General features: G+C 40.0%; 1 pseudogene; it reads left to right on the top strand.

Moving 5' to 3' along the window:
• The first annotated feature begins 10,584 nt into the window (after positions 1-10,584).
• On the top strand, positions 10,585-11,524 carry LOC110593429 (annotated as a pseudogene).
• The last annotated feature ends 12,324 nt before the right edge of the window (positions 11,525-23,848 follow it).

The raw sequence follows: 23,848 nt of genomic DNA, 5'->3' as shown, positions 1-23,848 counted from the left end.
CTTTGGCAAAGGAATAGCATTTTTAGCATCTCTAGTTATCCACGATGTGGTCTGTGGAAGCAGTGGGTGGAAACACTAGGGTAAGCTGAAACACTAGGAAATAGCTCAGTGAATTCTATTTTTGGAGCATGTTCACCAGGAGGGTGAGAAGACTTGTATCTTCTACTGTCAAAGCAACAGAGAGAGCAGTGCCATGTTTGACTGCGCAGGTTACTTCCTGAACAGAGCCTATGGCTGGGTATGTGAATTTCCAGAGTCATGTGTCCTCCATGTCAGTAGCCTAATCTTTGGTAATAGATGAAATTGTAGGGAAGGAAAAATTCTTTCTCTATCGTTCAAGGTGTTCCAGCTGGACTAAGAATTAAATTGACATGAGATAGGTTAACATGAGAAAAAAATCAAAGTTTTATTATGTGCATGCAGAAGCCCAATAATGAAATTGAGACCTAAAGAAGACTGAGGCAGTTTTTTATACCTTTTAGACAAAGAAACAATAAATTTTTGAGGAATTGACAGGATAAAGAAAACAGGTGTTTGGGAGCTTAAATTAGTAGGGAATTCTAAGCAGAATTTAGTCCAAGGTAGTAGATTAGAAAAAAATAACAAGGTTTGTTTCTCCGGTGCTCTCAACTTTCAAGTCCTTATCTCTGGTGATAAGGTTGTCTTTTTACTTGGTACAGGGAGGGTATTCTTCATGTGGGAGATTTGTTTTCTGCTTTCAGGGGGACATTATGGGTCTGAGAGTTCTTGCATCAGCTGTTTCTTAAGTAGCTTTTATTGAAAATAATTAATGTACCAAAGTGGCACATTTTGAGGCAGCCTGCCCTTGGCCCCTATTAAATGAGAGCAATAAGTGCTCTGGTCTTGGGAGTTGTTAAATTATTCCTCACTGAGTTTCTCATCCTCTGAGATATCTTGTGATATCCCTGGACAATCACATACAAAAGGCTCAATATTTTGGTTATGCAGGATGAATAACTTCTGGAGATCTTATGGATAGCATGATGACTATAGCTAATAATACTGTATTGCATATTTAAAAATTTTTTTAAAAGATTTTATTTATTTATTTGAGAGAGAGAGACTGAGAGAGAGAGCACATGAGAGGGGGGAGGGTCGGGAGGGTCAGAGGGAGAAGCAGACTCCCTGCCGAGCAGGGAGCCCGATGCGGGACTCGATCCAGGGACTCCAGGATCATGACCTGAGCCGAAGGCAGTCGCTTAACCAACTGAGCCACCCAGGCGCCCTGCATATTTAAAATTTGCTAAGAGATTTGATCTTACATGTTCTCATCCTCTCACACGAATTGCAACTATGAAAAGTTAATGAATATGTTAATAAGCTTGATTTTGGTAATCATTTCACAATGTATAAAAAATCAAAATGTCACATCGTGTACCTTAAATATATACAATTTTTATTTGTCAATTACACTTTAATAAAGCAGGAAAAAAAGAAGTCACCTAAAATACAATTAGATTTGTTAATAATTTGGTATGTATGTGTCCATATTTTTCTTTATGTATCTTTATTTGTTTGTGTAAAAATAATAAAAATATATAAATGTATTCATAAATATAGATGGACATATATATGTAGTTGTACCTTGAGAAAAGGTGGAGTTTTTTTGATTTTTAAAAAACTCATTTAATTAAAATATAGTATATTATTAGTTTCAGAGGTAGAGTTTAGTGATTCATCAGTTGCATATAACACCACTGTTCAGTACATCAAGTGCCCTCCTTAATGCCCATCACCCACTTATCCCATCCCCCCGTCCACCTCCCCTCCAGCAACCCTCAGTTTCTTTCCTATGGTTAAGAGTCTCTAATGGTTTGTCTCCCTCTCTGATTTTGTCTTATTTTATTTTTCCCTCCCTTTGCCCATGATCCTCTCTTTTGTTTCTTAAGTTCCACATATGAATGAAATCATGTGATAATGATCTTTCTCTGACTGACTTATTTCTCTTAGCATAATGCCCTCTAGTTTTATCCAAGTCGTTGCAAAGGGGAATATTTCATTTTTTGATGGCTAATATTCCATAGTATATATATACCACCTCTTCTTTATCCATTCATCTGTTGATGGACATTCTGGGCTCTTTGCATAGTTTGGCTATTGTGGACATGGCTGCTATAAACATTGGGGTGCAGGTGTTCCTTCAGATCAGTACATTTGTATCTTGGGGGTAAATACCCAGTAGTGTAATTGCTGGTTCTTAGGGTAGCTCTATTTTCAACTTTTTGAAGAACATCCATACTGTTTTCCAGAGTGGCTACACTAGCTTGCATTCACACCAGCAGTGTAAGAGGGTTCCCCCACAGCCAAACTATGGAAAAAGCCCAGATGTCCATTGACTGTCGAATGGATAAGGAAGATGTGGTGTGTGTGTATATGTGTCTATATATATATATATATATATATATATATATATATATATACATATATATAATGAAATATTACTCAGCCATCAAAAAAAATAAAATCTAACCATTTGCAACGATGTGGTTGGAACTAGAGGGTATTATGCTAAGTGAAATAAGTTAATTAGTGAAAGACAATTATTATATGATTTCACTCATATGTGGAATTTAAGAAACAAAACAGAGGATCATAAGGGAATGGTGGGAAAAATAAAACAAGATGAAATCAGAGAGGGAGACAATTATAAGAGACTCTTAATCATAGGAACCAAACTGAGGGCTGCTGGAGGGGAGGGTGGTTGGGGGATGGTGTAACATGGTGATAGACATTAAGGAGGGCATGTGATGTAATGAGCGCTGGGTATTATATAAGACTGATGAATCATTGAACTCTACCTCTGAAACTAATAATACACTATATGTTAATAAATTGAATTTAAATAAAAAAACTACAATGAAATAATCACCTCACACCTCTCAGAATGGCTATAATTAACAACACAAGAAACAACAGGTGTTGGTGAGGATGCAGAGAAAAGGGAACCCTCTTAAACTGTTGGTGGAAATGCAAGCTGGTGTAGCCACTGTGGAGAACAGTATGGAGTTTCCTCCAAAAAGTTAAAAAGAGAACTACCCTATGATCCAGCATTTGCACTACTAGGTATTTACCTAAGGAATGCAAAAGTACTAATTCTAAGGGATATATGCACCCTAATGTACCAAGGGCATCTTGGTTCCTTCCACAGTTTGGCTATTGTGGACATTCCTCTGTGAACATTGGGGTGCATGTGCCCCTTCTTTTAACTACATCTGTATCTTTGGGGTAAATACCTAGTAGTACAATTGCTGGGTTGTAAGGTAGCTCTATTTTTAACATCTTGAGGAACTTCCATACTGTTTTCCAAAGTGGCTGTACCAACTTGCATTCCCACCAACAGTGTAAGAGGGTTCCCCTTTCTCCACATCCTCACCAACACTTGTTTCTTGCCTTGTCAATTTTTGCCATTCTAACTGGTGTAAGGTGATATCTCACTGTGGTTTTGCTTTGTATTTCCCTGATGGCTAGTGATGTTGAGCATTTTTTCATGTGTCTGTTAGCCATGTGTATGTCTTTTTTGGGGAAGTGTCTGTCATGTCTTCTGCCCATTTTTTGACTGGGTTATTTGTTTTTTGAGTGTTGAGTTTGATAAGTTCTTTATAGATCTTGGATATCAGCCCTTTATCTGCAATGTCATTTGCAAGTATCTTTTCCCATTCTGTGGGTTGCCTCTCAGTTTTGTTGACTGTTTCTTTTGCTGTGCAGAAGCTTTTTATCTTGATATAGTCAAGCAGAGAAAGACAATTATCATATAGTCTCACTCATATGTGGAACATGAGCAATAGCACGGAGGACCATAGGGGAAGGGAGGGAAAACTGAAGGGGAGAAATCAGAGAGGGAGATGAACCATGAGAGACTATGGACCCTGGGAAACAAACTGAAGATTTCAGAGGGGGGGGTGGGGGGATGGGGGGATGGGGTAACTGGGTAATGGGTATTAAGGAGGGCATGTGTTGTGATGAGCACTGGGTGTTATATGCAGCTAATGAATCATTGAACACTATATCAAAAACTAATGATGTATTATACAGTGGCTAAGGGAACATAATAAAAAAATAAAAATCACAAAAAAAGATGTGGTATATATATATACACATATATATCACAATTGAATATTACTTTGCTATAAAAAAGAAGGATATCTTGCCATTTACAGTAATGTGGATAGAGCTAGAGAGCATTATGCTAAGTGAAATAGTCAGAGAAAGACAAATACACTATGGTTTTACTCATATGTGGAATTTAAGAAACAAAACAAATGAACATAGGGGGGAGAAAAGAGAAGAAAACCAAGAAACAGACTCTTTTTTTTTTTTTAAGATTTTATTTATTTATTTGACAGAGACAGCCAGAGAGGGAACACAAGCAAGCAGGGGAAGTGGCAGAGGGAGAAGGAGGCTTCCCGCTGAGCAGGGAGCCGGTCGTGGGGCTTGATCCTAGGACGCCAGGATCATGACCTGAGCCGAAGGCAGATGCCCAACGACTGAGCCACCCAGGCTCCCCAAGAAACAGACTCTTTTTTTTTTAATCTTAATAATATATTTTATTTAATTCAATATATTTCAAATATTATCATTTCAACATGAAATCAGTATAAAAATTACTAAAAATTATTTTACATTCTTTTTTTTAAGTTGTATCCGACCATTTTATTTATTTATTTATTTATTTATTTATTTTATTTTTATTTTTTTTAATTTTTTTTATTCTTATGTTAATCCCCATACATTACATCATTAGTTTTAGATGAAGTGTTCCATGATTCATTGTTTGTGCATAACACCCAGTGCTCCATGCAGAATGTGCCCTCCTCAATACCCACCACCAGGCTAACCCATCCTCCCACCCCCCTCCCCTCTAGAACCCTGTTTGTTTTTCAGAGTCCATCGTCTCTCATGGTTCGTCTACCCCTCTGATTTCCCCGCTTCATTCTTCCCCTCCCGCTACCTTCTTCTCAAGAAACAGACTCTTAACTGTAGAGAATAAACTGATGGTTACCCAAAGGCAGGTGGGGGGGTGGTGGTGGTGGGGGGGGGGGGGGGGGGGGGGGTGTGTGTGTGTGTGTGTGTGTGTGTGTGTGTGTGTGTGTGTGTAACAGGTGATGGGGATTAAGGAGTGCTCTTGTTGTGATGAGCCCCAAGTGTTGTATGGAAGTGAATGACTATATTGTACACCTGAAGCTAATATGGCACTATATGTTAACTAACTGGAATTTAAATAAAAACTTAAAAGAGCAGAAAAAAATAAAATCACTGTCAATTCTCTGCCTCGCAACTGATGGCCGGGCCCATATATATGTATGTGGAGTGCTGGTGGTAAGGAGGTGAGTGCTTTCTCTCCTGGTAGTGTTTTCCTATTGATTCAATGTCCTTTAAGATAAGTCCCTCAGCTGACAGTGGGTAGTAAGGGTCATGATTGGGGAAGGGTGGGAAGGATCATTTGAGATTGTAGTTGTGAGTAATGGGAACAAACACTTGAGGTCTTCTTCTGAAGATAGAAATGTTTTGCCCAGTTGGCATTATTTTTGCCAGAAAATCCATTTGGAAGAAACTTAGAAAAAGTTGATCATTGAATTCTGGTATGTTTGGGCAAGGTAAGGAATATGACAGGGAGAAAGGGGCAAAATGCTGTGGGTGCTGAAAGGGAGTGATCACAGTGTTGGATTACAAAACCTAAGTGTACTAGAGGAGATGAAGAAAAGGAATGGGACTAGATTCAACGGACTGTGGAATGATGGTTGTTTTAACAGCACCTATAGTTCAAAAGAAATAAATTAAAAAGATTGAAAATTTGGAACTTTAAGATTGGTGAATGTGCTGTTTCCAATTGTGATCTAGTGGCAGAGTTCTGGATGTTACTATAGAAGCTGGTGTCTCTGGTAGTGTGTAGACCAAGGCGGTTGGGGAAGAGTCCAAACACTGAACATTGTGGGTATTGGAGAGGTAAATTCTGCTGTTGCTGCAGTTGCTAATAAAGATACTGGCAGTTGGGGGTAAGGAAGCTTGTGTGTCTGGAGCTAAAATCATTAGAAATCATGGAGTGAGAAGAGTGGGGCTCGATCAGGTGTTAGGTAAATATGGTGGGAGAATAGTTTCCAGGTGGCATGAACACCACTAGTTTGGTATTTTTACTAAAGGGAGGGGAAATTATGATTGGGAGTTGTAACGGTGACTCCCAACATCTGTGCTCCACTATGAGAAGTGGGTATAAATATTCAGATTCACTATGTTGGAGATACTACAGTGGTTTCTTGAGTAGGCAGCACGGTTTTAGTCAAGATGAAGGGGCAAATGGAATGTTCACAAGTTGTTGAAGATAAAAAACAACAGTATTTGGATGCAGATTGCTAAGAGACTGGATATAAATGTAACTACTGAAGTTAGGCCGGGAAGGAGGGCCTTGTGACTGAAAGTGGGCACACGGACATCGATAAGGGTGTGTCTGACAAATTTTTATCTTGATGTGGGTGATTTTGCCCTATGATAAATAATTCTTTAAGCAATTCATTTCTTTTGTTTTCTGTACTTGTGTTTCTTTTTAAAACAACAACCCCCCACCAAATGAGAGAAATCCTTTAGAGCCCAAGAGGCAACAACCTAAAATTATGAGTATGTCAATACTTGATTTTTAATTATTTCCTATCCCTCACATCCCAAAACCAATCTCCCCTGAAGTTCCTTGATTGTATAATCACCTTCTGACTGTTTCTGCTTTCACTTCACTCTAGATCCAGTGAGCAGAAGACATAATACTTCAGCCTTATTCCATTGGTCTAAGCAAATCATGAGGCCATCACAAATGCAAGGGACCAGGTAATAGACTGTCCTTCATGATGGGGGAATTGGCTTGTATGTGTGGCAGATTGAAGAGTTATTGGCTACTGCTTTTGCAGATGGTCAGCCACACTTGACATACTATCTGACTGACAAGTATTCAAAAGCTTGACATATGCTATACTGGCCAGGCTGTGAGAAAAAGTGACTTCTGTACACTGCTGGCAGAAATACAAATAGGATAGTCTCTAAGAAGGGGATCTTTCAGTGTACAACCAAACTACGAATGCATTTACCCTTCTAGGAAGGTCATCTCACTTCTAGATATAGACCATAAGATCTATCAAGAATTATCCAACTGAATTGTGCAAGACTGTTGAATCACAGATCTGTACCTCTGAAATAAATAATACATTATATGTTAAGAAAAAAAAAAAGAAGATAGCAGGAGGGGAAGAATGAAGGGGGGGAAATCGGAGGGGTAGACAAACCATGAGAGACGATGGACTCTGAAAAACAAACTGAGGGTTCTAGAGGGGAGGGGGGTGGGAGGATGGGTCAGCCTGGTGATGGGTATTAAAGAGGGCACGTACTGTATGGAGCACTGGGTGTTATGCATAAACAATGAATCATGGAACACTACATCAAAAACTAATGATGCAATGTATGGTGATTAACATAACAATAAAAAAATTAAAAAAAAAAAGAATTATGCAACTGAAGAAGAGAGAGAAAAAGAATATAAAAAACAGACCCCCCCCCCCAGGTCTTGGTGCAACGATGTCAAAATATGTGTTGTTGGGGTTTCAAAACAAAATGAGAGACTAGGACAGAAAAACATTTTCTAAGAAATCCTTGCTGAATATATCCAAATGAGGTAAATATGATAAGCTTACTGAGATTCAAGAATCTTAGTGAACTTCAAGGAAGATAAAAACAAGGAAAGCTAGCTCTGCTTAGGCCCATCCAAATCGAACTGAAAACGAAGATAAAGTGAAAAGTCTTGAATGCAGCCAAAGGGGTCAATTGAAGGAAATAGAAACATGGCTAAGGTCATCAAAACTCACATCCCTTTTCTAATTGTTAAGCTTGTACATTTATATACCCTTAGACAACTGAGTTAAACATCAGATTCATGACTGGAATTTGAAACCCCTGAAAGTTTCACGTAATTCTTCTTATGAAGAATAAAATGTTAAAAACTGTGAGTCCCTCTTAATTGTAAGCATTTATATTAAAATTGCAAAAAATAGGCATGTAGCAAGGCTGCTTAGGTAGTAGATAGATTCTGTATCAGAGCATCTGTAGAGAAACAAGAGAGAAATGGAGCAGGAAGAAGTGAAGGGGAGTGGGCAATGGTCTTAGAGACCCAGCCCATCTGGGATGAGGATGAGGCTGGTGGGGATGGCCCTGTCCCTGGGACCTGGTGTAGTGCTTCCTCAAGGGCTCTCATGACAGAGGATAAACAGCCCAATTGCTGTCCTCATGTCTGTTCCTGAAGACTAAATCTAAAGCTGTTGAGTGCATGGAGTAGAAAGGCTCCTGGATCAAGGTAAGGAATGGGCTGGTGTATGTCCCAGACAGGCCAGAGGTGAGAGGACTCTTGGAGGCTATTGATATATGTGGACAAAGAATGGAAAACCGGAGGCACCAATCTGGTTGGTGATGGCCGATGTGGAGAGGGAGGTCTGGGAAGGCAGATGAGAGTACAAGAGCTATCTGATGTTATTGAAAGTTAGTAGATGAAGAGATGCCATCCAAAAAGTAACAGGTGCCCTAGTAATTAGGCTGGGTTGAAAAAACAGAAAGATATTGGCTAAGACTGCAGACGCATCTTGGCAAATATGAGAAGAGCCCTGGGAAGGACTGGGACCTGTGCTGAGCTTCAGAAAGCAGGGTGTGGGAAGGGCTTTGAGGAGACAGCCAGGCTATCTCAGGCAGATGTGAGAAGAAAGTGTGAGGGAGGGGTGTCCGAGAGGGGACACGGAGGATGAACATGTGTTAGAACAAGGTCATTCCAACAGGAGACCAACTAAACAGGCAGATCTCCATCCCCTGAGCTCCCTGGTTTTGGTCTTTGGCTGAATTAATAACAGTCCTACTTCTCCCTTCCCCCAACCATCTGGCATCAGCAGCTTCTATGATCTTCCCTCATCTCAGGCCCCTGCCTGTGCTGAATTGTGTCTTCCCTGGCCTCTGCCTTCCACAGAGCAGCTACATGCTTTATAGAGACCGTTCCCTCCTTCAAGGCCAACTGAACTCCCTTGAGTAACTAATGGTAGAACAGTTTCTCCCATCACCTGGAGGATGGTAATAGGGGCTGATATTCCTCCCCAGAAAGAAAAAAAGCAGAGGCACCAACAGGGGGGAGTCAGGGGGTTGAAGATATGATGTTAATGAGCATAAGCTATAACTTAGCTACTGAGATATTTTGAGATACTCTTCCTCAGAGGGAATAAACATTTGTCTCCAGTTCTCCAAAACCACCTGTATAAATTTGATTCATTCTCAAACCATAAGCCCCTAGGTTCCTGGAAGGTTGTCAGTTTTTTTTATATCACCAGTTTGTACTATGATGCTTGAAAAATAGTTTAAAGCTCAAAATATACTTGCTGAAGGACTAATGAATGAAAGTATACTGGCAAATTTATGATAAAATTTCCACCTTCGACAAAATCTTCTAAATGTGATGCTGTTGCATGCCCAGCAAAAATGCGCTTTCTCCTTTCCAATTTCAGTAGTTTTTAAACTTAGTTTCCTAAGCTGTGAACACAAGGAATTCCTCCCTCACCTTGGGCTCACAGGCCCTGTCTATATTCCCTCTTAAAGGTCTCATGACTGTCTACGGGTGAGCAAATTATGTGATAGATTCTGAAATTTCAAACCTCATTTTTATCCATAATTGGTTTGTGACATTTGGCAAATGATTCACATTCACTGAGTGTCATTTACTTTTAGTGTGAAATGGGGAAAATATCCAGTTCCTGGAGTGGATATTCAATATCTAAATGCAAAAAAATATGAAGGACTACATTCAAAGTGCTTACTATAGTCTCTAGCATAAATAGATGTATAACAAATACTGGATTGATTCCTCTGTGACTGTATTATGTTCAGATCCATTCTATTCCTAGAATACCGCTAGCCATTTAGAATCCTGTCTCTTCAGCCAATTACTATTCCAACAAATGTCCACAGGTAACCTTCTAAAGTAGAGTAATTGTCTTCAAGACATCTATTGGCTACCCCCTGTGTAAAGGATGGAGTCTAAATGTGAAGTTATGATCAAGGCTCTTCACTATCAGGAAAAATCTGCCTGGGCAGCCCCTCCCCCTGCCCCCTCTCAGTGTTTTCTGTGCATTGGCCACCCTAGGCTGGAAATATTTCAAGAATGCAAACATTTTTCTTGGTGATTCCCTCTTTTCATTCTTTACCTTATGTTAAATGACTCAATCTCAAATTCAAGCATCATCTTGTAATTGCCTTTACCCCCCACCCCCCATGGTCTCCTTCCTACATTCTTAACCATCTGTTTGTAGGGAAAGAACATACAGCAATATTTTTGGTTGTTGGAAACATGTATTCTTTAATTAGAGTGTCATTCATTGAGGGCAGGGAATATATTCAATTAACCTTTGTATGTGTCTTATTATTTGCATGTTCCAAGAAGACAGAGTGTAAGATTTGCCCAAATCTCCTAGTGTCTTCACCAAAGAATATTATAAGAAAATCTGTGTTTTCTCTTGTCTGTGTGAATAGGAGGTGGGGTCCTGAAAGGTCTCCCTAGGCATGACTTCTTTAAACCACACTGCTATTAGCCACACAGTCTTCTGCCTGTTGGGCATCCCCGGCCTTGAGGACCAGCACATGTTGATTTCCATCCCCTTCTTCATTTCTTATTTTATCGCCCTGCTTGGGAATAGCCTGCTCATCTTTATTATTATAATAAAGAGCAGCCTCCATGAACCCATGTACCTCTTCCTCTGCATGCTGGCCGGAGTGGACATTGTCCTCTCCACCTGCATAGTACCTCAGGCCTTGGCCATCTTCTGGTTCCATGCTGGGGAGATCTCCCTGAATTGCTGCATCACTCAGGTTTTTTTCTACCCTTCCACCTTCATCTCTGAGTCAGGGATCTTGCTGGTGATGGCGTTTGACTGCTACATTGCTATATGCTACCCCCTGAGGTGCACCACGATTCTTACACGTGCTCTGACTGGGAAAATTGGAGTAACTGTCTGAGAAGTTATTGTACAATTTTCCCCATAATATTTCTTTTGAAAAGATTGACTTTCTGCCAAAATAATATTATTCCACACACTTTTGTGAACACATTGGTTTGGCCAAATATGCTTGTAATGACATTCGAGTGAACATCTGGTATGGACTTTTTGTCATCATGTCGACAGTGGTCTTAGATGTCCTGTTAATTTTTGTTTCTTATCTACTGGTTCTCTGTGCTGTCTTCCACATGCCTTCCCGAGATGCTCGCCACAAAACTCTCAACACACGTGGCTCCCATGTCTGCATCATCATCCTCTTTTATGGGCCTGTGATCTTCACAAGTCTTATTCAGTGGTTTGGACGCCACATTCCACCTCATATCCACATTTTCTTGGCTAATGTCTGCATTCTGGTTCCACCTATGCTGAATTCCATCATTTATGGGATTAAGACCAAGCAAATCCAGGAGCAGGTTGCTTATGTATTTTTTCCAAAGCAGAAATAACCTTGGCAGAGATGCAGATTTTTCGGCATCTCTAGCTATCAATGAAAGCTTATCATTTGATTAAATATTAAATGTGTATATCCCCCTCCTTGTGTGCTCTCTCTTGCTCTCGCTCTATCTCTGGCAAATAATAAGTAAAATCTTAAAAGAAAAAAGAAAATAACAAAATATAAAGAATAGTTTTAATAGGGTGAAAATTACTGATAACTTTTTTGGTGTAATGCCCTATATTCTTTGTTCCATGTGTATATATTTTCATATTTGATATGAAAATATGTACAAAATCTTGAAATCTTGGCTTTTACTATATATGATAAATTTAATCATTAAAAATTTAAAATAATTATAATTTCTAATATTTACATAATATTCTATAGTAATATTTTCAATATTTTTGAGTGTTTAAGCTTTTCCCTATGTTAATAGTATAAATAAGCCCACTATGAACTTCTTTTTCATAAAGTTCTCAGAGTTTTCAACTTTTAATGATAGATTCCTAGAATTTGAACCCCAGATTTAAAAAAATTTTTTTTAATTCAGTGTTATATTAGTTTCAGGTGTACAATGTATGATTCAACAATTCTACACACTACCCAGTGCTCATCACAATAAGAGTACTCTTAATTCCCTTCACCTATTTCACCCATCTCCCATCCACCTCCCCTCTGGCAACCACTAGTTTGTTCTCTATATTTAAGAGTCTGTCTTTTTGTTTGTCTCTTTTTTTCCTTGTTTGTCTTATTTCTTAAATTCCACATATGAGTATTTGCCTTTCATCATATGGTATTTGTCTTTTTTTTTTTTTTAAGATTTTATTTATTTATTTGAGAGAGAGAATGAGATAGAGACAGAGAGAGCATGAGAGGGGGGAGGGTCAGAGGGAGAAGCAGACTCCCTGCCGAGCAGGGAGCCCGATGCGGGACTCGATCCTGGGACTCCAGGATCATGACCTGAGCCGAAGGCAGTCGCTTAACCAACTGAGCCACCCAGGCGCCCTCGTGTTCCTGATCTTAAGGGAAAGGCTCTCATCTTTTCCCCATTGAGGATGATATTTGCTGTGGGCTTTTCATAGATCTTTTTTTGATGGACTTATTTCACTTGGCATTATACCCTCTAGATCCGTCTATGTTGTTGCAAATGGCAAGATGTCATTCTTTCTCATGGGCGAATAATATCCCAATGTATATATATACCACATCTTCTTTATCCATTCATCCTGATGATCATTTAGGTTGTTTCCATCTCTTGGCTATTGTGAATAATGGCACAATAAGCGTGGAGTGCATATATCTCTTTGATACCCTGTTTTCATTTCTTCTGGGTATACACCCAGAAATGGAATTGCTGGATCACATAGTAGATCTATTTTTAATTTTTTGAGAAACCTCCATATTGTTTTCCATAAAGGCTGAACAAATTTACATTCCTACCAATAATGTACAGGGCTCCCTTTTCTCCACATTCTCACCAACACTTGTTATCTCTTGTCTTCTTGATGACAGCCATTCTAATAGGTATGAGGTGGTATCTCACTGTGGTTTTGATTTGCATTTCCCTGATGGTTAGTGATTTGGGGCATCTTTTCATGAACCTGTTGGCCATTTGGATGTCTTCTTTCAAAAATATCTACTTAGTTTCTTTGCTCATTTCTCAATTGGATGCTTGTTGTTTTTGTTGTTATTGAGTTATATTTCTTTATATATTTTGGATATTAACCCCTTTTCTGATATATGGCTTGCAAAATTTTCTCCCATTCTGCAGATTGCCTTTTCATTTTGTTAACTGCTTCTTTTGTTGTGCAGAAGCTTTTATGACTGATAAAATCATATTTGTTTTTTTCTTTTGTTGTTTGTGATTTTGGTGACATATTCAGAAAATCATTGCCAAGACCCATGTTAAGGAGCTTCTTCCCTTTTTTTTTCTAGGAGTTTTATGGTATCAAGTCATATGTTTAAGTCTTCAATCCATTTTGAATTAATTTTTGTGAGTGGTTTAAGATAGTGATTTAATTTCATAGTTCTGCATGTTTTTGCCCAGCTTATATTTGAAGTAACAGACATCTTCCTTAGTTAAGAATTTATTAAAGTAATCTACAGATTCAATGTAATCCCTAACAAAATTCCAATGGTATATTTCACAGAAATAGAAGAAATAATCCTAAAATTTGTATGGAACCAGAAAAGACCCTGAATAGCCAAGAAAATCTTGAGAAAGAATAAAGGAAGAGGCATCACATTCCCTGATTTCAAACTTAAACAAATCTATAGTAATCAAAACAGTATGGCATTTGCATGAAAACAGACACATTGATGAATGGAACAGAATAGAGAGCCCAAAAAAAACCCCCACACATATATGGTCAGTTAATTCATGATAGAGGAGCCAAGAATATACAATGGGGGAAAAGACAGTCTCTTCAATAAATGATGTTGGAAAAACTGGACAGCCACATGCAAACGAATGAAACTGAATCACTGTCTTATACCATACACAAAAACTAACTCAAACTGGATAAAGGCTTGAATGTAAGACATGAAACAATAAAATTTCTAGAAGAAAACATAGCAGGTAAGCTCCTTTACATTAGTCTTGGCAATGATTTTCTAGATTTGACACCAAAAGCAAAGGCCACAAAAGCAAAAATAAACAGGTGGAACTGCATCAAACTAAAATGATTCTGTGAAGCAAAGGAAACCGTCAACACAATGAAAATGTAACCTAGGGAATGAGAGAAAATATTTTTAAGTCATAACTGATAATAAGTTAATATCCAAAATATGTATGAATTGTTGAATTTATATAATTCAATAGCAAAAACCCAACTAGTTAAAAAATGGGCAGAGGAAATGAATGGACATTTTCCCAAAGAAGACATACAGACACAAGAAAGGATGCTCAACATCACCCATCATCAGGGAAATACACATCAAAACCACAGTGCATTGGGAGCGGAGCAAGATGGCAGAGGAGTAGGAGACCTGGATTTCGACTGGTCTCAGGAATTCAGCTGGATAGGGATCAAACCATTCTGAACACCTACAAACTCAACAGGAGATCGAAGAAAAGAATAGCAACAACTCTCTGAACAGAAAAGCGACCACTTTCTGGAAGGAAGGACTTGCGGAGAAGTGAGTCCGAGGTGATATTCGGGAGGATAGATGGCGGGGGAGGGGCCTCCGTTGGCTGCTTCTGGCAAGTGATAGAACCACAGAGCACAAAATCAGAACTTTTAGAAGTCCGCTCCGCTGAGGGATGTCGCTCCAGTGGCTAAGCGGGGGTAGAACCCTCTCTGGGACAGTGTGGTCTTAGGAACCTTGGGGTCACAGAAAGACTGGGGATGCCTGAGTGCAGCAGAGCTCCCAGGGATCGGAGCAGGGAAGCTGGCTGCAGAGACGGAGCTGAGGCGCGGGCTCTCAGCTCGGGGTTGCCATAAACCGTGATCCGTGGCACAGTTGGCCCACTGCTCCTCCAGCAGGGACCCAACAAGCGGCAGGTCCGGGGAGACTCCCCTTCCTCCCCCGGGAGGAGTGGCATGGGAGCGCACTGCAGGGATCTGCTGGGGTTGGAGACTCCACCCGGGGTCGGGTGAGAGAGATAGAAAGGCTCGATCACAGGCTGGGTGAGCATGGAGTGCGGCCAGAGACAGGGGAGATGGGACTGATTGACTGCTTTTCTCTGGGGGCACACCGAGGAGCGGGGCTCCGAGTTCTCGACTCCTCCAGGATGGAGACTGGGAGGTTGCCATTTTCACTCTAGGCCTCCAAAGCTGTATGGAAAGCTTGCAGGGAACAAAAGCTCCCGAGAGCAAACCCAAGCAGATTACTTAGCTCAGACCGGGCAAGGGCGGGGCAATTCTGCCTCCGGCAAAGACATTTGGGAACCACGGCAACAGGCGCCTCCCCCAGAAGATCAGTGAGAACAGCCAGCCAAGACCAAGTTTACCCGTCAATGAGAACGGCAGAATTCCAGTGCTAGGGGAATACTGCACATAGAGTCCATGGCTTTTTTTACCATGATTCTGTAGTCTTTCAAAGTTAATTTTTTTTAACTGTCTTTTTTTTTCTTTTAAATTTTTCTTTTTCCCTTTTTCAACCAATATCTTATCAATCCCTTTTTTTAAAAAACATTTTTATTTTTCATTTTTAGAGTCATAGTCTATCCCTTCATAGTAGTTACCCGTATTTTTGGCACATATATATAAGTTGTTCTCTCTTTAAAGTTTTGAGATAGTTTCTTCTAACAGATCAAAATATACCCTAAATCTCTAGTGTATGGTTTTTTTCTACTCCCCTGCCTGATCACATTCTCTCCCTTTTTTTTTTCTTAAATCCTCTTCTTTCTTTTTTCAAACAACTTCTTATCAATTCCTCTTATAAAATTTTTTGTAATTTTCATCTTTACAATCATATTCCATCCCTTCATCATATCAACCCTTATTTTTGTACATATATAAGTTTTTCTTTCTTTAAAATTTTGGGAGGCACTTTCTTCTAACAGACCAAAACACCCAAAATCTAGTGTGTGGCACTGATCTATGTACCAGCGTGATCATATTTGATCGTATTCTTTTTGTTTTGTTTTGTTCTGTTTTTATCTTTATCTTTTTTTTTTTCTCTCTTTCCCTTTCTTTTCCCCCTGCTTCAGGTATTTTCTGATTTGTTTAGAGTATATTTTCTGGGGACATTGTTACCCTGTTAGTATTTTGTTCTCTCATTAATCTATTCTCCTCTGGACAAAATGACAAGATGGAAAAAATCACCTCAACAAAAAGAACAAGAGGTAGTACCGACTGCCAGGGACCTACTCAATACGGACATTAGTACAATGTCGGATCTAGAGTTCAGAATCATCACTTTAAAGATACTAGCTGGGCTTGAAAAAAGCATGGAAGTTATTAGAGAAACCCTTTCTGGAGAAGTAAAAGAACTAAAATCTAGCCAAGTCAAAATCAAAAAGGCTATTAATGAGGTGCAATCAAATATGGAGGCGCTAACTGCTAGGATAAATAAGGCAGAAGAGAGAATCAGTGATATAGAAGACCAAATGGTAGAAAATAAAGAAGCTGAGAAAAAGAGAGATAAACAACTACTGGATCACGAGGGCAGAATTCAAGAGATAAGTGATACCATAAGATGAAACAACATTAGAATAATTGGGATCCCAGAAGAAGAAGAAAGAGAGAGAGGGGCAGAAGGTATACTGGAGCAAATTATAGCAGAGAACTTCCCTAATTTGGGGAAGGAAACAGGCATCAAAATCCAGGAAGCATAGAGAACCCCTCTCAAAATCAATAAAAATAGGTCAACACCCTGACATCTAATAGTAAAACTTACGAGTCTCAGAGACAAAGAGAAAATCCTGAAAGCAGCTCAGGAGAAGAGATATGTAACCTACAATGGTAGAAACATTAGATTGGCAACAGACCTATCCACAGAGACCTGGCAGGCCAGAAAGGACTGGCATGATATCTTCAGAGCACTAAATGAGAAAAATATGCAGCCAAGAATACTATATCCAGCTAGGCTATCATTGAAAATAGAAGGAGAGAGGGCGCCTGGGTGGCTCAGTTGGTTAAGCGACTGCCTTCGGCTCAGGTCATGATCCCGGTGTCCTGGGATTGAGTCCCACATCGGGCTCCCTGCTCGGCGGGGAGTCTGCTTCTCCCTCTAACCCTACCCCCTCTTGCGCTCTCTCTCTCACTCTCTCTCTAATAAATAAATTAAAAAAATCTTAAAAAAAAAAAAGAAAATAGAAGGAGAGATAAAAAGCTTCCAGGACAAACAAAAACTAAAGGAATTTGCAAACACAAAACCAGCCCTACAAGAAATCTTGAAAGGGGTCCTCTAAGCAAAGAGAGAGCCTAAAAGCAACATAGACCACAAAGGAACACAAACAATATACGGTAACAGTCACCTTACAGGCAATACAATGGCACTAAATTCCTATCTTTCAATAGTTACCCTGAATGTAAATGGGCTAAATGCCCCAATCAAAAGACACAGGCTACCAGACTGGATTAAAAAACAAGACCCATCGATATGCTGTCTGCAAGAGACTCATTTTAGACCCAAAGACACCCCCAGATTGAAAGTGAGGGGGTGGAAAACGATTTACCATGCTAATGGACACCAAAAGAAAGCTGGGGTGGCAATCCTTATATCAGACAAATTAGATTTTAAACCAAAGACTGTAATAAGAGATGAGGAAGGACACTATATCCTACTTAAAGGGTCTATCCAACAAGAAGATCTAACAATTGTAAATATCTATGCCCCTAACATGGGAGCAGCCAATTATATAAGGCAATTAATAACAAAAGCAAAGAAACACATCGACAACAATACAATAATAGTGGGGGACTTTAACATCCCCCTCACTGAAATGGACAGATCATCTAAGCAAAAGATCAACAAGGAAATAAAGACTCTAAATGACACACTGGACCAAATGGACCTCACAGACATATTCAGAACATTCCATCCCAAAGCAACGGAATACACATTCTTCTCTAGTGCCCATGGAACATTCTCCAGAATCGATCACATCCTAGGTCATAAATCAGGTCTCAACTGGTACCAAAATATTGGGATCATTCCCTGCCTATTTTCAGACCACGATGCTTTGAAACTAGAACTCAATCACAAGAGGAAAGTCTGAAAGAACTCAAATACATGGAGGCTAAAGAGCATCCTACTAAAGAATGAATGGGTCAACCAGGAAATTAAAGAAGAATTAAAAAAATTCATGGAAACCAATGAAAATGAAAACACAACTATTCAAAATCTTTGGGATGCAGCAAAGGCAGTCCTAAGAGGAAAGTATATAGCAATACAAGCCTTTCTCAAGAAACAAGAAAGGTCTCAAGTACACAACCGAACCCTACACCTAAAGGAGCTGGAGAAAGAACAGCAAATAAAGCCTAAACCCAGCAGGAGAAGAGAAATAATAAAGATCAGAGCAGAAATCAATGAAATAGAAACTAAAAGAACAGTAGAACAGATCAATGAAACTAGGAGCTGGTTCTTGGAAAGAATTAACAAGATTGATAAACCCCTGGCCAGACTTATCAAAAAGAAAAGAGAAATGACCCAAATCAACAAAATTATGAATGAAAGAGGAGAGATCACAACCAATACCAAAGAAATACAAACGATTATAAGAACATATTATGAGCAACTCTATGCCAGCAAATTAGATAACCTGGAAGAAATAGATGCATCCCTAGAGATGTATCAACTACCAAAACTGAACCAGGAAGAAATAGAAAACCTGAACAGACCTATAACCACTAAGGAAATTGAAGCAGTCATCAAAAATCTCCCAACAAACAAAAGCCCAGGGCCAGATGGCTTCCCAGGGGAATTCTACCAAACATTTTTTTTTTTAAAGATTTTATTTATTTATTTGAGACGGAGAGAATGAGAGAGACATAGAGCACATGAGAGGGGGAGGGTCAGAGGGAGAAGCAGGCTCCCCGCTGAGCAGGGAGCCCGATGCGGGACTCGATCCCGGGACACCAGGATCCTGACCTGAGCCGAAGGCAGTCGCCCAACCAACTGAGCCACCCAGGCGCCCCTACCAAACATTTAAAGAAGAATTAATACCTATTCTTATGAAACAGTTCCAAAAAATAGAAATGGAAGGAAATTTTCCATTTCCATTTTCCTCAAAAATGAGGAAAAGTCCTCATTTTATGAGGCCAGCATTACTTTGATCCCAAAACCAGACAAAGACCCCATCAAAAAGGAGAATTACAGACCAATATCCCTGATGAACATGGATGCAAAAATTCTCACCAAAATACTAGCCAATAGGAATCAACAGTACATTAAAAGGATTATTCACCACGACCAAGTGGGATTTATCCCTGGGCTGCAGGGTTGGTTCAACATCCGCAAATCAATCAACGTGATACAATACATTAACAAAAGAAAGAACAAGAATCATATGATCCTCTCAATAGATGCAGAAAAAGCATTTGACAAAGTACAGCATCCTTTCTTGATCAAAACTCTTCAGAGTATAGGGATAGAGGGTATATACCTCAATATCATAAAAGCCATCTATGAAAAACCTACAGCAAATATCATTCTCAATGGGGAAAAACTGAGAGCTTTCCCCCTAAGGTCAGGAACGCGGCAGGGATGTCCACTATCACCACTGCTATTCAACATAGTATTAGAAGTCCTAGCCACAGCAATCAGGCAACAAAAAGAAATCAAAGGCATCCAAATCGGCAAAGAAGAAGTCAAACTCTCACTGTTTACAGATGAAATGATACTTTATGTGGAAAACCCCAAAGACTCCACCCCAAAACTGCTAGAACTCATACAGGAATTCAGTCAAGTGGCAGGATATAAAATCAATGCACAGAAGTCAGTGGCATTCCTATACACCAACAACAAGACAGAAGAAAGAGAAATTAAGGAGTCGATCCCAGTTACAATTGCACCCAAAACCATAAGATACCTAGGAATAAATCTAACCAAAGAGGCAAAGGATCTGTACTCAGAAAACTATAAAATACTCATGAAAGAAATTGAGGAAGACACAAAGAAATGGAAAAACGTTCCATGCTCATGGATTGGAAAAACAAATATTGTGAAGATGTCAATGCTACCTAGAGCAATCTACACATTCAATGCAATCCCCATCAAAATACCATCCACTTTTTTCAAAGAAATGGAACAAATAATCCTAAAATTTGTATGGAACCAGAAAAGACCTCGAATAGCCAGAGGAATGTTGAAAAAGAAAAGCAACACTGGCGGCATCACAATTCCGGACTTCCAGCTCTATTACAAAGCTGTCATCATCAAGACAGTATGGTACTGGCACAAAAACAGGCACATAGATCAATGGAACAGAATAGAGAGCCCAGAAATGGACCCTCAACTCTATGGTCAACTCATCTTTGACAAAGCAGGAAAGAATGTCCAGTGGAAAAAAGACAGTCTCTTCAACAAATGGTGTTGGGAAAATTGGATAGCCACATGCAGAAGAATGAAACTGGACCATTTCCTTACACCACACACAAAAATAGACTCCAAATGGTTGAAAGACCTCAATGTGAGACAGGAGTCCATCAAAATCCTAAAGGAGAACACAGGCAGCAACCTCTTCGACCTCAGCCACAGCAACTTCTTCCTAGAAACATCGCCAAAGGCAAGGGAAGCAAGGGCAAAAATGAACTCTTGGGACTTCATCAAGATAAAAAGCTTTTGCAAAGCAAAGGAAACAGTCAACAAAACTAAAAGACAACCGACAGAATGGGAGAAGATATTTGCAAATGACATATCAGATAAAGGGCTAGTATCCAAAATCTATGACGAACTTATCAAACTCAACACCCAAAGAACAAATGATCCAATCAAGAAATGGGCAGAAGACATGAACAGACATTTTTCCAAAGAAGACATCCAAATGGCCAACAGACACATGAAAAAGTGCTCAACATCACTCGGCATCAGGGAAATCCAAATCAAAACCTCAATGAGATACCACCTCACACCAGTCAGAATGGCTAGAATGAACAAGTCAGGAAATGACAGATGTTGGTGGGGATGCGGAGAAAGGGGAACCCTCCTACACTGTTGGTGGGAATGTAGGCAGGTACAGCCACTCTGGAAAACAGTATGGAGGTTCCTCAAAAAGTTGAAAATAGAGCTACCATATGATCCAGCAATTGCACTACTGGGTATTTACCCCAAAGATACAAAAGTAGGGATCTGAAAGGGTACGTGCACCCCAATGTTTATAGCAGCAATGTCCACAATAGCCAAACTGTGGAAAGAGCCAAGATGTCCATCGACAGATGAATGGATAAGGAAGAAGTGGTATATATATACAGTGGAATATTATGCAGTCATCAAAAGGAATGAGATCTTGCCAGTTGCAATGACGTGGTTGGAACTGCAGGGTATTATGCTGAGTGAAATAAGTCAATCAGAGAAAGACATGTATCATATGACCTCACTGATATGAGGAATTCTTAATCTCAGGAAACAAACTGAGGGTTGCTGGAGTGGTGGGGTGTGGGAGGGATGGGCTGGCTGGGTGATAGACATTGGGGAGGGTATGTGCTATGGTGAGTGCTGTGAATTGTGTAAGACTGTTGAATCACAGACCTGTACCTCTGAAACAAACAATACATTATATGTTTAAAAAAAAAAAAAAGAAAAAGATAGCAGGAAGGGCAAAATGAAGGGGGTGGAAATCAGAGGGGGAGACGAACCATGAGAGACTATGGACTTTGAGAAACAAACTGAGGGTTTTAGAGGAGAGGGGGGTGGGCGAAGGTTGGCCTGGTGATGGGTATTAAAGAGGGCATGTACTGAATGGAGCAATGGGTGTTATACGCAACAATGAATCATGGAACACTACATCAAGAACTAATGATGTGATGTATGGTGATTAACATAACATAATAATAAAAAAAATACAAAAAAACCCTGAAGACAAGGGGTGCCTGGCTGGCTCAGTCAGAAGAGCATGTGACTCTTGATCTTGGGGTCATGAGTTCAAGCCCCACATTGGGTCTAGAGATTACTTAAAATAAATAAATAAAATTTAAAAATGAGGACAAAACTAAAATATCTTCAGAGAAGTACTACTTTAGATAATTCATCTCTTGATTTCTCACACAAAAGGGAATATTAATCAATGGTGTTTGATAATACCTCTTTTCATGTTTATTTGTTTCTATAGGTAGAATATTTATATTTTGCTAATACAATGGTGTGGCGTTTTTCAAAAGCAGTAAAATGTCTTTAAAAATATTAAATCTTATGTGGTAAGGAATACAAACAGAAATATCAAATGCACCCTGGTGGAGGATTGTCTGTAAAACAGAAAAGTTGAGTGGCTTCCCTATCTCTTTTTTTAAAGATTTTTTTTTATTTATTTGAGAGAGAGAATGAGAGAGAGCAAGCACATGAGAGGGGGGAGGGTCAGAGGGAGAAGCAGACTCCCTGCCGAGCAGGGAGCCTGATGCGGGACTCGATCCAGGGACTCCGGGATCATGACCTGAGCCGAAGGCAGTCGCTTAACCAACTGAGCCACCCAGGCGCCCTCTATCTCTTTTTTTAAAACTCTTCACAGTTTTAGTCTTTTTTGTGTAATTTATGTAATTTATGCTGCTATAAACATTGGGGTGCATGTGCCCCTTGAATCACTGTTTGTATCTTTTGGATAAATATCTAGTAGAGCAATTGCTGGGCCATAGGGTAGCTCTATTTTCAACTTTTTGAGGAACCTCCATACTGTGTTCCAGAGTGGTTGTACTAGTTTGCATTCCCACCAACAGTGTAAGAGGGTTCCCCTTTCTCCACATCCTTGCAAACATCTGTTGTTTCCTGAGTTGTTAATTTTAGCCATTCTGACCAGTGTGAGGTGGTATGTCATTGTGGTTTTGATTTGTTAATACAGCCTTTCATTTATTTTTATTTTTTAAGGATTTTATTTATTTGAGAGAGAGAGAGAGAGCATGAGAGAGAGCAGACAGCACAAGTGGGGGGGGCAGATAGAAGGGCAGAGGGAGAGGGAGAAGCAGACTCCCCATTGAGCAGGGAGCCTGATGTGGGGCTTGATCCCAGGACCCTGAGAACATGACCTGAGTTGAGGGCAGATGCTTAACCAACTGAGCCACCCTGGCACCCTAATATGGCCTTTAGAATCTCTTGGCCTAGTTCCCCAGCATCTAGTATAGCCACAGTACCCAGCAAACGTCTCATAGGAAAAAACAGCTGTGTGTTTAAAAACTCTAAAGTTTGAATTAAAAAAAAAATATTTTATTTATTTGACAGAGAGAGAGAGCGAGAGAGGGAACACAAGCAGGGGGAGTGGGAGAGGGAGAATCAGGCTTCCTGCAGAGTAGGGAGCCTGATGCAGTGCTCAATTCCAGGACCCTGGGATCATGACCTGAGCCCCAAGCAGACGCTTAATGACTGAACCACCCAGGTACCCCTGAAGTTTGAAATTTTGACTGCATTTCTGAATGGCCACTGAAAAGCTCTGTGGGGGAGGGGGGAAAGATGGCGGAGGAGTAGGGGACCCTATTTCAACTGGTTCCCGGAATTGAGCTGGATATCTACCATACCACTCTTAGCACCCATGAAACCAGCCTGAGATGTAAGAAGATCTGGATCTCTACACACAGAATATCGCAGGCGGTTGGTTTTGAGGTACGAAGCGGGGAGCCGTGATCCTGCGGGCAGATATCGGAGGATAAACGACAGTGGGAGGGTGCCTGGACATGGGGATCCTACACCGCCGGTGAGTGACAGCCTCATGTACTGCGGTCGGGCACAGACTCGCAGACTGGTA

The sequence above is a fragment of the Neomonachus schauinslandi genome, chromosome 11 (assembly GCF_002201575.2).
Source record: "Neomonachus schauinslandi chromosome 11, ASM220157v2, whole genome shotgun sequence".
In the NCBI taxonomy this organism is placed as follows: Eukaryota; Metazoa; Chordata; class Mammalia; order Carnivora; family Phocidae; genus Neomonachus; species Neomonachus schauinslandi.
This window is presented reverse-complemented; position numbering and strand designations above follow the sequence as displayed.